The sequence below is a fragment of the Episyrphus balteatus genome, chromosome 2 (genome assembly GCF_945859705.1).
Source record: "Episyrphus balteatus chromosome 2, idEpiBalt1.1, whole genome shotgun sequence".
Classification (NCBI taxonomy): domain Eukaryota; kingdom Metazoa; phylum Arthropoda; class Insecta; order Diptera; family Syrphidae; genus Episyrphus; species Episyrphus balteatus.
Window position 1 is genome coordinate 115447710 of NC_079135.1, and position 13643 is coordinate 115461352.

At 26.7% G+C, this 13643-nt stretch overlaps 1 protein-coding gene across 1 annotated transcript in view; it reads right to left on the reverse strand.

The window, feature by feature from the left end:
• LOC129908164 (UNC93-like protein) overlaps nt 1-11661 on the reverse strand; it is a 71409-nt gene extending 59748 nt beyond the window's left edge. Inside the window, exon 1 of the mRNA XM_055984493.1 lies at nt 11522-11661. The gene's annotated coding sequence lies outside the window, so the exon portion shown is untranslated. The remainder of the gene's footprint in view (nt 1-11521) is intronic.
• Nucleotides 11662-13643: the final 1982 nt, after the last annotated feature.

Sequence of the window (13643 nt, forward strand, 5' to 3'; positions counted from 1 at the left end):
GTACATGAAGCTGCAGCCTAAACAGGTGAACGAATATTCTTGAAATTTGGTACAGATGATTATTTCGTAATTTCCAAGGTTTGTTTTTTTTTGTTTTTTAATATCTCGCCTAGAACGTATACCTCCCATACAAACTTTTCGAGGTATTGCAATTTTCTCGAAAACGGCTCTAACGATTTTGATTAAATTTGACACAAGTCATGCTGTACTTATATCTAATATAACTGCGTTTTTAGTTTTTCTCAAAAAATACGGATAGTGGAAATATGACAATTTCTTTTTTTTTAATCGCTAATGTCGGCTCTTCCCGTGTATAGTTAATGAGTTATTGCAATTTTCTCGAAAACGACTCTAACGATTTCGATTAAATTTGGTGTTCGTTATAGTCTTAATGAGTCTAACAAAACAGCGTTTTTGGTTTTTCACAAAAATTTCCTAGAACGGTATGGCGTTGCCGTTTTCTGCCAAATTGATGTATTTTTTAGTTAATGTCGTATATTTCATCAAAGGCTAAGCCAATTTAATTCAAAATTTGCAGACAGATATTTCTTGTCACTTAGAAATGTAAAATGTAAAAAAAAAAAATAAAAAAAGTTTTTGAAAAAAAAAATTTAATGGAATTTTTTTATTTTTATTTTTTTTTTTCAAAATTTAACGAAAATCTTTAATTTCCAATAGTTATCTAAGATATAGATACTTTGAACTACAAGAGCAAGTACGTGCGGCCCCAGTCGTGCATTTTATTTTTTATAGCATATGTGCTGACTAAAGAAAAATACACCTCATTAATGTAATTCAACATAGGTACTTTCCTAATTTTTTTTTGTTTAAGTGTCGGAAATATTTTTTAAAATGCATAGACTGACTTTCTTTCGAATAAAATCTATAACTTATTGGAACCGATGTTGTTTGATACAAAATATTCCTTTTCTTATTCAAATTTTTGATTATTCATCTTTATTTGATAAATTAAAAAAAATTTGAATTATTTTCGGAAATGTTTAGTATTTAAACAAAAATTAATATGCATTCAAAGAATGACAAATTATGTAGGTAAGTAATCAAATAAGCAGACAATTTATCAAGAAGATGATTTTACAGAATTTTGCGCGCTTTTTAACATTTTCCAAACCCTTTTTTAATTTTTTGCAGAATTTTGAAAAGCAGAATTTTGAAAAACAGAATTTTGAAAAACAGAATTTTGAAAAGCAGAATTTTGAAAGCAGAATTTTGTCAAGCAGAATTTTGAAAGCAGAATTTTGACAAAAGAATTTTGACCCCGGCAGAATTTTGACCCCAACCCATTTTTTTAATGTTAGGTACGACAAATTGAAAGTCCCAACAACAAGCTTTAGTATTTACCTTTTATTACTAATAAATCTGGACCCAATAATGCTAGAAAAAATTAAAAACAAAATGCGATCGATATGATGGAACAGGAAGTTTCGAAGGTCTATTATATTGTCAATATTACATATTTTTTTTTTGATTCCTTACTCTTAATTATTGACATTAAATAAATGCATCAGTATTAAATATTTTTTTTATTTTGAAAAACTCTAAACCTTATCTTGTTTTTTAATCAATTTTAGAAACCTTGAAATTAATTAAAATTAAACAAAATATATTAGAATTTAGCACGTTCGAAAACTAATAAATTTTATAAAGACAACTAATTAATATTTGTTTTTACTCAAACTAATTAATTTGAAATAAATTAAATAAAACTCGTCTTTTAAACTCTGTGAATCTTATAATGATGAAAAATTGACAAAATAATATAATGTTGATTTGTATATTTAATCGATTCTTATTTCAAAATTGAAATAGAAAAAAAAAAAATAAACAAAAAAAAAAACAGTTCATTAAATGCACTTCAATAAGTTATCTTTTTGAGGAAATAAAAAAATGTCACTTTACGTGACTTTACACAAAAAAAAAAATGAACAATAGGTAACAGAAATGTTTTATGCGAAATGTGAAAAGTTTAAACCAATAAACTAGAATTCTATAGAGATGTTATGTATACGTACATACTTTAAAACAGTGTTGTTGTTTGAGTTTAGTTTAGTTTGAATAGCCAAATAACGTGTGAAATTTCTGTATGAAAGCTTTTGGTAAAAAAGAAAAAAGAAAAATATCATTAAAAAACATTTTTTTTTTCATTTTTTTCCAAAACTTTATTTTTATATTCATTATCCTTAAAAAATGATAAGAAATATCTGTTTTTAAATTAAAAATAATCGGGTCAGACTTTAACAAGATAGACGTGAATACAAAAAAATATGCAAATTTTATCAAAAAACGGCAACGCCGTATTTTTTTTAATTTACCGTTAGAATCACTCATCATATCTCGAAATCATTCTATGGGCACTTATGAGGCCTCAAACTTTCTTTAATGTTGTCTATTTTCCTTGCATGGAAACCTTATCGAAGCCTTACCGAAATTAATATAATGCTATTGTAAAACATTATAGAAACTGAAAATTAGTTGGGCTTATCCATGACCAAATAGTATTGAATGCTTTAAAATTCTTAATTCTAATTCATTTGCGATATACTTAAAAATTAACCTCAAAACAATGTTGTTCAATTAATTTAATTTTTTGATAAATAAAGTGTTTTATGTTAAAAATTATTGCGTACTAGTTCAATTACCATACAAACATCAATCATACCTACTTCTATTATCGTATCTACGATATAAAAAAAAAAAAACAAAACAAACTTTATCCTCTCACTCACAAAAAAAATACTTGATACCTCAACACATTTTTTTTTGTATTTATTTTACCACAAATTTAATGAAAATCGTGCGTCGGAAGCTCTATCCAATTAGCTAGAGACAATATGACGATAAATAAAAATGAAATACTGATTTTGGCATTTATAAATTTTATTTTCTGTATTAATTTATAATGACAATTTTTGACCTTCGTTTAAGATAGATTATCACTTTTTGTAAGAATCTTTTGATCACATAAAATCATAAAGAAACTAAACTTCCGTAAATTTAAATAAAAAAAAAAAAAGACAAAATTTATGTGTGTCTTTTTAAAATTTTAGTGCTTAAATTCTTGAACCAGTTTAAACCTTCAATCGACACGTTCAAAAAGATTATGAACTCTAAAGATACTGGTTTTAAGAATATTGCACTATAAACTTAGGAAAATCATGCGTAACCTTCTCCACAATGGTTAAATAGATTTAACACTCTTAACCATGGCTATACGAAAAAAAAATATTTAAGTGTTCAATAAAGTACAAACGTACTTATCTGATTTTAACATATTTTTTTTTTTTTGTCTGTCAGCCAAACACGAAACATTTTGATATCCAAGAATTTATATTTCGCAAAAAAAAAAAATATACAACAACCATCGCACGTTGAAATTATTGCGTTTCATCAGAATTTTTGTTGCATGTTTTTATATTTTTGACATTCTTCGGAAATTATGATTGACTGTGTGGTTTATTAATGATCTTTTTCGTTTGAGAATATACAATATAAAATATGACCATAAGATTCCTCACGATTTCAATTTGTGTTGTTTATATGCGCGATTAACAACCAAACTGAATGTGCCACAAAATGTATATAACACCCTCCACTATTATTGTTTGAACGCTCAAGCTTTTGAAAATGACCGCAAGCCTCGCTCGCTTCGCTTTGAAACAAATCGAATCGTGTGAATGGAGTTTAAAAGAATATAAGTTTCAGGAAACTTATGACGACGTATAAAAATGTGTGGTAAACTTTTTTGTACGCCCGCGTGGCAAACTTATTTGCGTTGTTAGATACTTTTTCTCATGTAGATACAAGCATGTATAGATTAAGATTTTTTTTTTATGCATGCATAAGTATCTAGATCTGAGCTTATAAGCAAAAAGTTTATACTAAGAAGAACTAAAGAACAAGTGGCGGCTTCGGTGGCATGGCATAAAATGGTATGCTGACGACCTTGTAAGTTGTTTATTCCGCATTTTTGAAGCTGTTTTGAGCCCATAAAATGGCTCAATAAACTTATATTTTGTTTGTTTGCGGTTTTCAAAGAGTGTCTACTGTCTTAATTTCCTTAATCAGTTTGAAAAAAAAAAAAAAATTGATTTCACCATTAAATTCTCCTAAATTGCATGAATCATTTATTCATTGTTTCCAGTCTATACAATATTTCATGCATCGTTCATTATTATGATGTCAACAATGTTTATATTTTTTTTTTTTCATATTCCTGGATTGATCCTGTATAAAGCAGTTGGTTCAAGAATGGTTTAACCAGAAAAAACAAAAATAATACTCAATTCGATTTGAAGATATTTACTCATTTAATAAAAATTTACTCACTCTTACAAATTTATCAGTTTTGTCGTCTTTAACAGACCTTGGTTAGTGTCCGAATGACTTTAAATAGAGTTCTTGGAAAAAAAAAAATGTAAATTATCGCTATGAAAAATTTTATATCTTTGGTAAGTTGTAAAAATAATCAATTGTATCTACTGATATCAAGTGTCGACCAGTTTATAGGGTAACCTTGATATTACGTTGTTCAAGACTTTTGATTTCTAAGAAGGTTCGAATATCTGCAGAAAAAATTAGGTTTTTAGGTTTTTTTTTTGTCACAGTTTAAATACTAAATTTGGATTAATTGATGGTTTTTGACACTAGAGGGCGCTGTTTAAGAGAACATTATAAATCCTATAACCAAAGGGCTACGTAGACGCTTCTAATGATAGTTTATTTGTGAAATTTGTGTAATTAGTTTTGAAGTTATGACGGAACATATACGAGTGTTTTTTTAAATGTAATGTAATTGTTTAGTTACCAAGAAAATAAACAATACAAAGTTTTCAGACTCGACCTCTTACATGGAAATCAACCACTAATGGATTAAAATACAATTGAAAACCCTCAGGCAAAAGACAAAAAAAAAACAATCGATTTTGTTAAACAATGTCATTATAAACAAATTCCAATTATATTTATTATTTTTTTAAATTCCCCTCAATCAGACACATATCAATAATAATTATCAGCATTTATAAATTAATGAAAAAAAAAAAAAATGATTCATTTTGTTTAATATTATGATTATTTATTATAAACTGGTTGAGTTCAACCCAAAATATTTTAGTATTATCTGAGTGATAACTGATTATAATGAGTTGATAATTTTCTTGTATTGAATTTTAATTGAATGAATACGAACAATATAATAATTGTTTAACAGGAAAAAAATTAAAAATTAGCAGATATATCGGGAATCATATTGAAAGCGGAGAGTTTAAAAAAGATTTTATAAGATAAGATTATTAAAAAGTGATTGGAATTTGTACTTCTTATATATTTTTCAAACTCAAATGATAAAAATGTCAAGAATGCAGTTCATATTATTGAAAGAAACAGGTGGAGACGGTATTATGAATTTATAGACGTTCTTTGCATTCTACTTATAAATGTTTCTAAAAATTTTATAGAGCAAAATCTGGATCTAGGGTTTGAAAACAATCTACAAAATGTTTTTATCATTAGTTTTCGCATAAAATTGTATTTGTTTATGGTGGAAGATCATTTTATCTTTAGAAAGAATAGAACCCAAATGCATTAAATTTTAGAACTGGACCAATAATAACTTCTTGAGTTTAAACTCTTTACTTTTCTATATTCTTAACAACCAATCTATTTTTAAGTTTAAAGTTAAGCTTACTTTGTCAGTTTGTTAATTTAAAGAATGTTAAAGATGAAGAAATAAAAATCAAATACCAAAGCTGACAGAAAGCTTTTCTGGCAATTTCGAAAAGAAAATGATTTTCTAAACAGGTATTTGCACAAAATAATACATAGAATTCAAATTCGTATTTCCGTATATATCAATAAATACTGGAGAATTTCTTGATAAGTGAAAGTTCCAGTCCAAATTACAAAGCTGGTGCAAAAATTTGGTAAAAAGTTACGGCGCTATATATAGGAATATTCTTCTATTTAATATTACAAAATGTTATATTTTTACGGCACATCATAATTCCACACCACATGTTGAACCAGATTCCTTAATTCATAGTTATGATCTTAGAATGATTTTTGGTCAAAAGTTGTAATTTTCTTTACATACAATGAGGGAAAAAATAAATTGAAGTTGAAACGTCTTTGTTTCAAAGATGAACTACCTACTTTGATTTATAGTACTTTAAGAAACGAAACCATCAAAAATTAAACATTTTTCCACGTTGATTTTAAAATGTTCATCTTCAATGCAAAATCCTACCGAATCATAGGTGAATCAATATGGTTTTTATTGATTTTACGTTGTTTTATGGTGGCTTTTCCCTTAGTGTATAGACTATCTATAATAGGGTGGACCAAAAAAATCATTTTTTCATTATTTTAATTTGCTCTACCGATAACTTGTTTTCTCGACACAAAATAATGCTACCCTAATTTTTTCACAATTTTTCGATGATGTTTAGGGGTTGCGTTATTAAAAAAAATAAGCTCTTTTAGTTTTTAATTTTTTTAAAGCTTAAATAATTTTTTAATCGAAAAGCTGTTTGAGTAAAAAGTATTGAGTTTCAATAGGTCTACTTGCTTCAATTTTTCTTTTTTTCAAAAAAAAAATATTTTTGACTGATTCCCAGGGGTTAGAAGTCGAAATTACTGATAAATGCTGGCAAAAAAGCCTTAAAACTATTTTTTTCTGTTTTTTATAACGGTTAAAATTATTTTTATCGTATTCCTCATCAAATTTACTATAAAAACCGTGATTTTATGTGGTCTATCTGGCTCCATTTAGGCGGGAATGGCAATTTTCTAAAAAATTAGTTTAAATAATAAAAAATATATTAAAAAACAATGGCAACACTTACAATTATGAATGATACCTTTTTCAAAAGGTAGAACTGTACACTTTATTCTAATTTTAAAGTTAAGTTATTTCAATCAATTGTTTTTGAAATAATCGATTTAAAAGTAAAAAATTATGGAAAAAAGTTTAAAAAACACATTAAATACTATTTTTGTCAAGATTGTGGATTACAATACAAAAAATGGCTGATAAAATAAAGTGTCACAATTGATTCCTTATCAAATACTTAAGTCCATATGTTTTGATGCTTTCTTGTTGTTGAGAAAATTGAAAAAATAAAAAAATTCTTTTTTATCAGACAAACTCGAAATCTTACTTCTGGTTTCACGAAATTTTATTTTGTAAACTATCCATATTTTTGAATAATGTTGTTGTTGATGCAGCGCCTCATAATATTGAATATCGGATATGTTTTTTGATGGTGGCAAAAATATAGAAAACAGCCATAAAAATTATAATCTGATAAAAAAGAATTTTTTTTATTTTTCAATTTTCTCAAAAACTAGAAAGCATTAAAACATATGGACTTCAGTATTTGATAAGGAATCAATTGTGACACTTTATTTTATCAGCCATTTTTTGTATTGTAATCCACAATCTTGACAAAAATAGTATTTAATGTGTTTTTTTAAACTTTTTTCCCCAATTTTTTACTTTCACGGGACTCGAAAATCGGTTCGAGTTAGAGGGAAATTCGAGTTAGAGGGATTTATTTAATATTTTTTCTTCAAAATTGTGCATTAAAAATGGTGAAAAATTTCGACTTAGAGGAAAATTCGACTTAGAGGGAGTTGGACTTAGAGGGAGTCGACTGTATTTAGAAAGAAAAGTATACACATACACATATAAGGTGTGTTTTTTCTATTGCTCAGTAGCTACTCATTTTTGATTTTATTCATATCTGGGTACAGTGATTTTTCCACTTTTAAGGAATTTAATATTTCCAGTTCCAGCAATTCACGAAAACAATAAATTTGTGAAAAGGATTCAAAACTTTGCAATTTCAGTTTATATAATAGAAAACTATGTGTTTTTAAATTTATGTTTTATGCAGTCAACTGTTCCGACAGCAAATTCAATATTGACTATAACTTTTCATGTGTTTCCAAAAAAGAAACTAGTAAAAATGATAGAATTTATAATGATTCTGGTTACATATTGCTACAAAGATAATCTGCCTATAATGAATCCTTAAAATTAGATTGGGCAAATATCATCGATTAATACATTAGTGAGCCTCCTAAGCATTAATAAAGGAGTCATATTGTGATAAAAATTTAATTACCGTGTTTTGGTGTTACTTAGTATTTTACTCAGTAAACATTTAATGTTGTAAACAACAACAAATGATTACATTTATTTATTATTAACAATCCTTTATTGTTTAAGCGTCACAAATGTAAAAGTTTAGAAAAAAAATTTCTCTGTAAACCAACATTATACAAAATTTTTTGTATCCTTAGTAATCAATTGTTGTTGTTTCCCGTGCAAAAATTTACTGAGCTACCAATAACTCAACATAAAAGAAAATTTTGAAATAATGAGCCATCTGGGCTTATGGACTGAGTCCTTTTATTTACCTAGAAGGGTGCATGCTTAATTGTAACGTCAAAATTTGAAGAGTTTTTAAATTAGCTTATTCCTATTGGAAAAGCAACCAAAGAGTGGCCTTACACTTTTGGATGAAATGTGCAAAATATTTTGAATCGTCAACTAGATTTTAACGTGCCCCAACTTTCTTCTTGATTGATGTGAGGGAATTTTTAAAATTGAAAAACTCTGGGGCAAATCTAGTTGAAACTTCCCCAAAAATGTTCCTTATTATGAATATTTAATACGTAAATGGTAGATATTTTTATTTTTATGTTGTATGTATAAATCAACTTTTCAGAATATTTTATGTAATTTTAATTATTTTTTTTTGTGAAAAGTTTGAAATACACAAGACAAATAAATTACTAGAATTTCGCTATGCCCTCATATAAAATAAAATTTTTCAAATTAAAAAAAAAAGGAACTTATCATAAAAAGGATATATCATTTAATAAATTCTCACTTTTAATTAAAAATTTTTAATAACCACTTCTTTTACAAAGAAAAAAGTCCGAAATTTTTTGAGGACTCACAAAAACATTTTTTTTTTATTTAAAAGACTTTGTAAGATAAATATCTACTCTTTTTTAAAATTGATTATTACCTAAAAAAATTCGGCTTATTTTAAAAAAAAAAATAACTATTGACACAACAAAAGAATTAATTTTGGATATTTTTTGTTTATTAGTACATTACCTTCAGACTTATTACATCTACATAAATTTTTTCCTTCAAAGCTTAAATCAATCATCCCACAATTAATGTTTATAAAATCACCTTTTAACCCGATTAAATATATCCATTAATAAAAAAAAAAAATAATAAAAACAAGGAAACTCTATACTCGTCAAAACAACACCAAGCTCAAAACAACGATATACAATTAAGATAAAAAAAAAGTAACAAGTTTCCTCATCATAACTCTCCTAAAAAAAAACACATCACACGCAGACGAATACAAAAAAAAATCGTTGTCTCTTACGTCAAACATTTAATATCAACAGAGAGAAATTAAAAATTAAAAAAAAAAAAAAAAAACAATATCCACTTAAAACTTTCCTTTAAAAAAAATACATATCTATCCAAACTTGAATAAATAAGAATTACCAATATTCAAATTTAAAATTCTCAAAGCTTCCCCATTCAATATGATGTTGTTTTTTTTTTTTTTCATTTTGGTTTCATTTTATTCAAGCTGTATACAGGGTGTCCCACAGTCACCGCCCCAAACGAAAACCACGGATTCCTGAGGTCATTTTAAGTCGAAAAACTTAAGAGGTAATTTTCTCGTTTTCGTCCCGTTTTCGAGTTACCACGGTTTTTATGATTTTTGTTCTCTTTTCCCTTATCTAGCTTTATCTTTGCCAAACTACGTTTGATTTGAAAAATTTTTTTTACAACCAATCAAGAATTTATTACAGTTTTAGTTTGTCTCAAAACTTTTTTTTCTGCGGACAACCGTTTCTCCACAATTTGGCATTAAACACAATTTTCTTCGTTTTTTAAGTTTTTTTTACACTTTCATATCATTTAAGTCAAAAAAACACGTTGATGAGTATTAATTTTTTGTGCTTTTTATTAAAGCCCAGTTTATTTTGATAAAAAAAATAAGTTTTATTTCATAAAAAAGGCTACTGAAATTAATTAAAAAAAATAAACAAACTGAGTGAATTAAAAAAAAAATAATTTTTAAATACAAAATTTATTAAAATGAATTAAAACTTTTTCTGAGCTTTATTTATTTGTTCTTTTCTTAACCACAATAGCTCAGAAAAAGTTTTTAATTCATTTAAATTAATTTTTTATTTAAAAATTATTTTTTTTTAATTCACTCAGTTTGTTTATTTTTTTTTAATTACTTTCAGTAGCCTTTTTTATGAAATAAAACTTATTTTTTTTTATCAAAATAAACTGGGCTTTAATAAAAAGCACAAAAAATTAATACTCATCAACGTGTTTTTTTGACTTAAATGATATGAAAGTGTAAAAAACAACTTAAAAAACGAAGAAAATTGTGTTTGATGCCAAATTGTGGAGAAACGGTTGTCCGCAGAAAAAAAAGTTTTGAGACAAACTAAAACTGTAATAAATTCTTGATTGGTTGTAAAAAAAAATTTTCAAATCAAACGTAGTTTGGCAAAGATAAATCTAAATAAGGGAAAAGAGAACAAAAATCATAAAAACCGTGGTAACTCGAAAACGGGACGAAAACGAGAAAATTACCTCTTAAGTTTTTCGACTTAAAATGACCTCAGGAATCCATGGTTTTCATTTGGGGCGGTGACTGTGGGACACCCTGTATACAATACAAAAGTATCTACAATAAAACTTCCCATAAAAATGTATAAATATTCAAAATATTATAATCTCTACCCAAATCCCCAAATAAAAAAAAAAATATTATTAACGAATGAAAACATTACACTTTGACTCCAATTATGAACACAACAAATACATTTTTACAAAACAAAGAAAATTTTTATATTTATATTTTCAATGAAATTTTTAAATAAGACAAACTTTTCAAATAAATTATGTTTCATTTAAAATTCCAAAGAAAAAGATTTATTTTTTACGATCTTTTTTTTTTCAAAGAGAAAATTCTATCCAGTTTAATCTAGATATTAATCGAATATAGAAAACCCTATAACTAGTTTTAATATTATCAACAATTCACATTCATATACCTACTCAAATGAAACCGGACTTAACAAAACAAATGTCATTCAATTAATATCATTTTTGTTATTCTGCTGACTATTCTATCACAATTAACCTACACTAATTTGTTAATAATTATACCTACGCTTCACCTATAAAGGACAAAGCAATCGCCAATCGTCTGTATATATTTTGTTGCTCGTTATCACTAATTAAATTAGTCTTATACAAAAAAAAGCAACTAAAATTTTTGTTAATGTGAATTATATGAAATAAAAAAAAAAAAATTAAAAATAATAATTTTATTTTATTTAAAATTTAAATTTAAAAATGTGAGTTTAATTATAAATAAAATTAGTTAAATAAAATGAAAGTTATTTATAAAAATAAAAAAATAATACAAACCTTATAATCGGTTCGAAAAAACCGTTATAGTAATTTTTTTTAATATCGAAACACTTAACAACTATTTTTAAGAGCAAAAAAAACTATTTCAGGAAATCAAGTAAACAATTTAATTGGTATTTTATAATTTTAACAGTTTTCTAGTTTTTTTTTTTTTTTTAATTTATGGGAAAAAGTATCTCGAACGATTAGTTTACATTTCCGGAGGATTTCGATTAAAAAATTTTATTAATAAAAAAAAAGTTTAAAAAAAAGGATTTAAAAAAAATTTAAACAAAAAGGATCTCTTTTTCAAATTTCGAAAAATGAAAAGATATTAATATCACTTTTCTAGACCACAAGAAATTATTATATTTTTTTTGTTATTACAAGAAGCGGAACAGCGCAACACACTTTTGCTGCTTGCAAGTTACGATAACGAATTGAGCGGCACACTAACTTCCATATGTTTCCAACGATTCGGTTTTTTCCTTATTTAAATGCCGAATATTGCAAAAAACAAAATTTAAAAATTAAATAAAATAAAAAAATAGAAGAAACAACAAATAAAAATAATCAAAAAAAAAAAAAAAAAACTCAACAACCACCCGCACGATAGTAGTGTATTGATACTAAGTACAATCTTCTCCTTTTTCGGAGCTAGCAAGAGGAGGAAATTATTAGCGAACAACCAGCAAGCGAACGAACAAAACGATGAAGCTTTAGCGAGTGAAGTGAAGAAGCAACGAGGAGATACTTTTGACTTTTGTATCTAAAACTGATATCAGCAGAGCAACTAACCCCGATCGCGGTTTTCAGTTTCGGTCGTTTTCGGTTTTGTGTCGTCTCGGTCTCCGATGGTGATGATCTATCTTCTCTGTGTTGTGTGTTGTGTGCACGCGCGGATATTCAAGTATGAAACAAAATTTTTCGAGAGCTTCTCTTTCGGTAGATACTTTAATCCCATCTGAGCGTGGCTAATACGAATCTTTCCTATATAAATGCGAAACGAGTTTCTCGTTATGAAAAAAAGGAGAGGTAGATTCGTAGTAGAGTATAAGACAACAAAACGTTGTTAATTTATTTTTTTTTACTTTATTTTTTTGTTATTTTCTGTCATTCTCTACGTTTTGTCGTTGTTGGTTGGTGTTAGCCGATCTTGGGTTTTTTGTTTACACGGAAAAAGCTTTGTGTTCTGTCTTTTGTCTTTTGTGCGAGGTTCGATAACAGAAAAAAAGCTTTGCAAAAAAGACCTTACTTACTCTTTTGTTACCTTTGAATGTTGATTAGAGGGTAATTTTTTTTTGTGGACACTGTGCAGTGCCATTATTGCGAGATTTTGGCTAAGAGTAAAGTCTCTCTTTTAAACCGAGAAGTTAACTAGAGAGAGAAAAAACGAGGGAGAGAGAAACTTTGGGAGAGTGACCATTTTTTTTTTAAGTTTGTGTTTTTTTGGTCAATATAACTACGACACTCTGTTTTTTTTTTTTTTTGGCAAGCGTATGATCTGGGGTGTTGCTTGAAATTTTCCACTCTTGCATCGAGAAAATGACAAAAAAAAAAAACAATGTAATGTATGGCATTCCTGTGTCAAAAACTTGTTAGTTTGATCTCGTTAAGAGGAAAAACACTCAAGTGTTTTTCTATTTTCCCTAAAGCCTGTTTTAACTGGTAGAAACAGGTAGAGTTTTTATTATTAAGTATACAGAAAACACAGAGAAATATCACTCAATAATAATCTTGATTAGTACTTTATGTTTGATTAATGTTAACTAACAAATAAAATCAGCAGATGTAATTAGCTTTTTCTTGTAGGAGAAGGATAAATAGGGTTTTGTTATGTAATTTTGAGTTAAATTGTTTATAGTCGTTGAATTGAAATTAATTTTAGCATTCTTAAAAAGTGGATTATAATTATGTTGAGGGGAATTATGAATATTGAAAAAATGCTGAAATTACATTAATAAAATAATCTTAATGGCGATTTTGAAGGAAACTTTGATCTTTTGTCCTTAATGGTTTTACTTCGTCTTTGCTTTTTTACCCAGCTAAGAAGGTTGAAAAAATATACTTTACAGTGCTGTGTACACTGTTTGGTTGAATTTAAATGATGCAAAAACAATTATTTACTCAATGCCAAAAA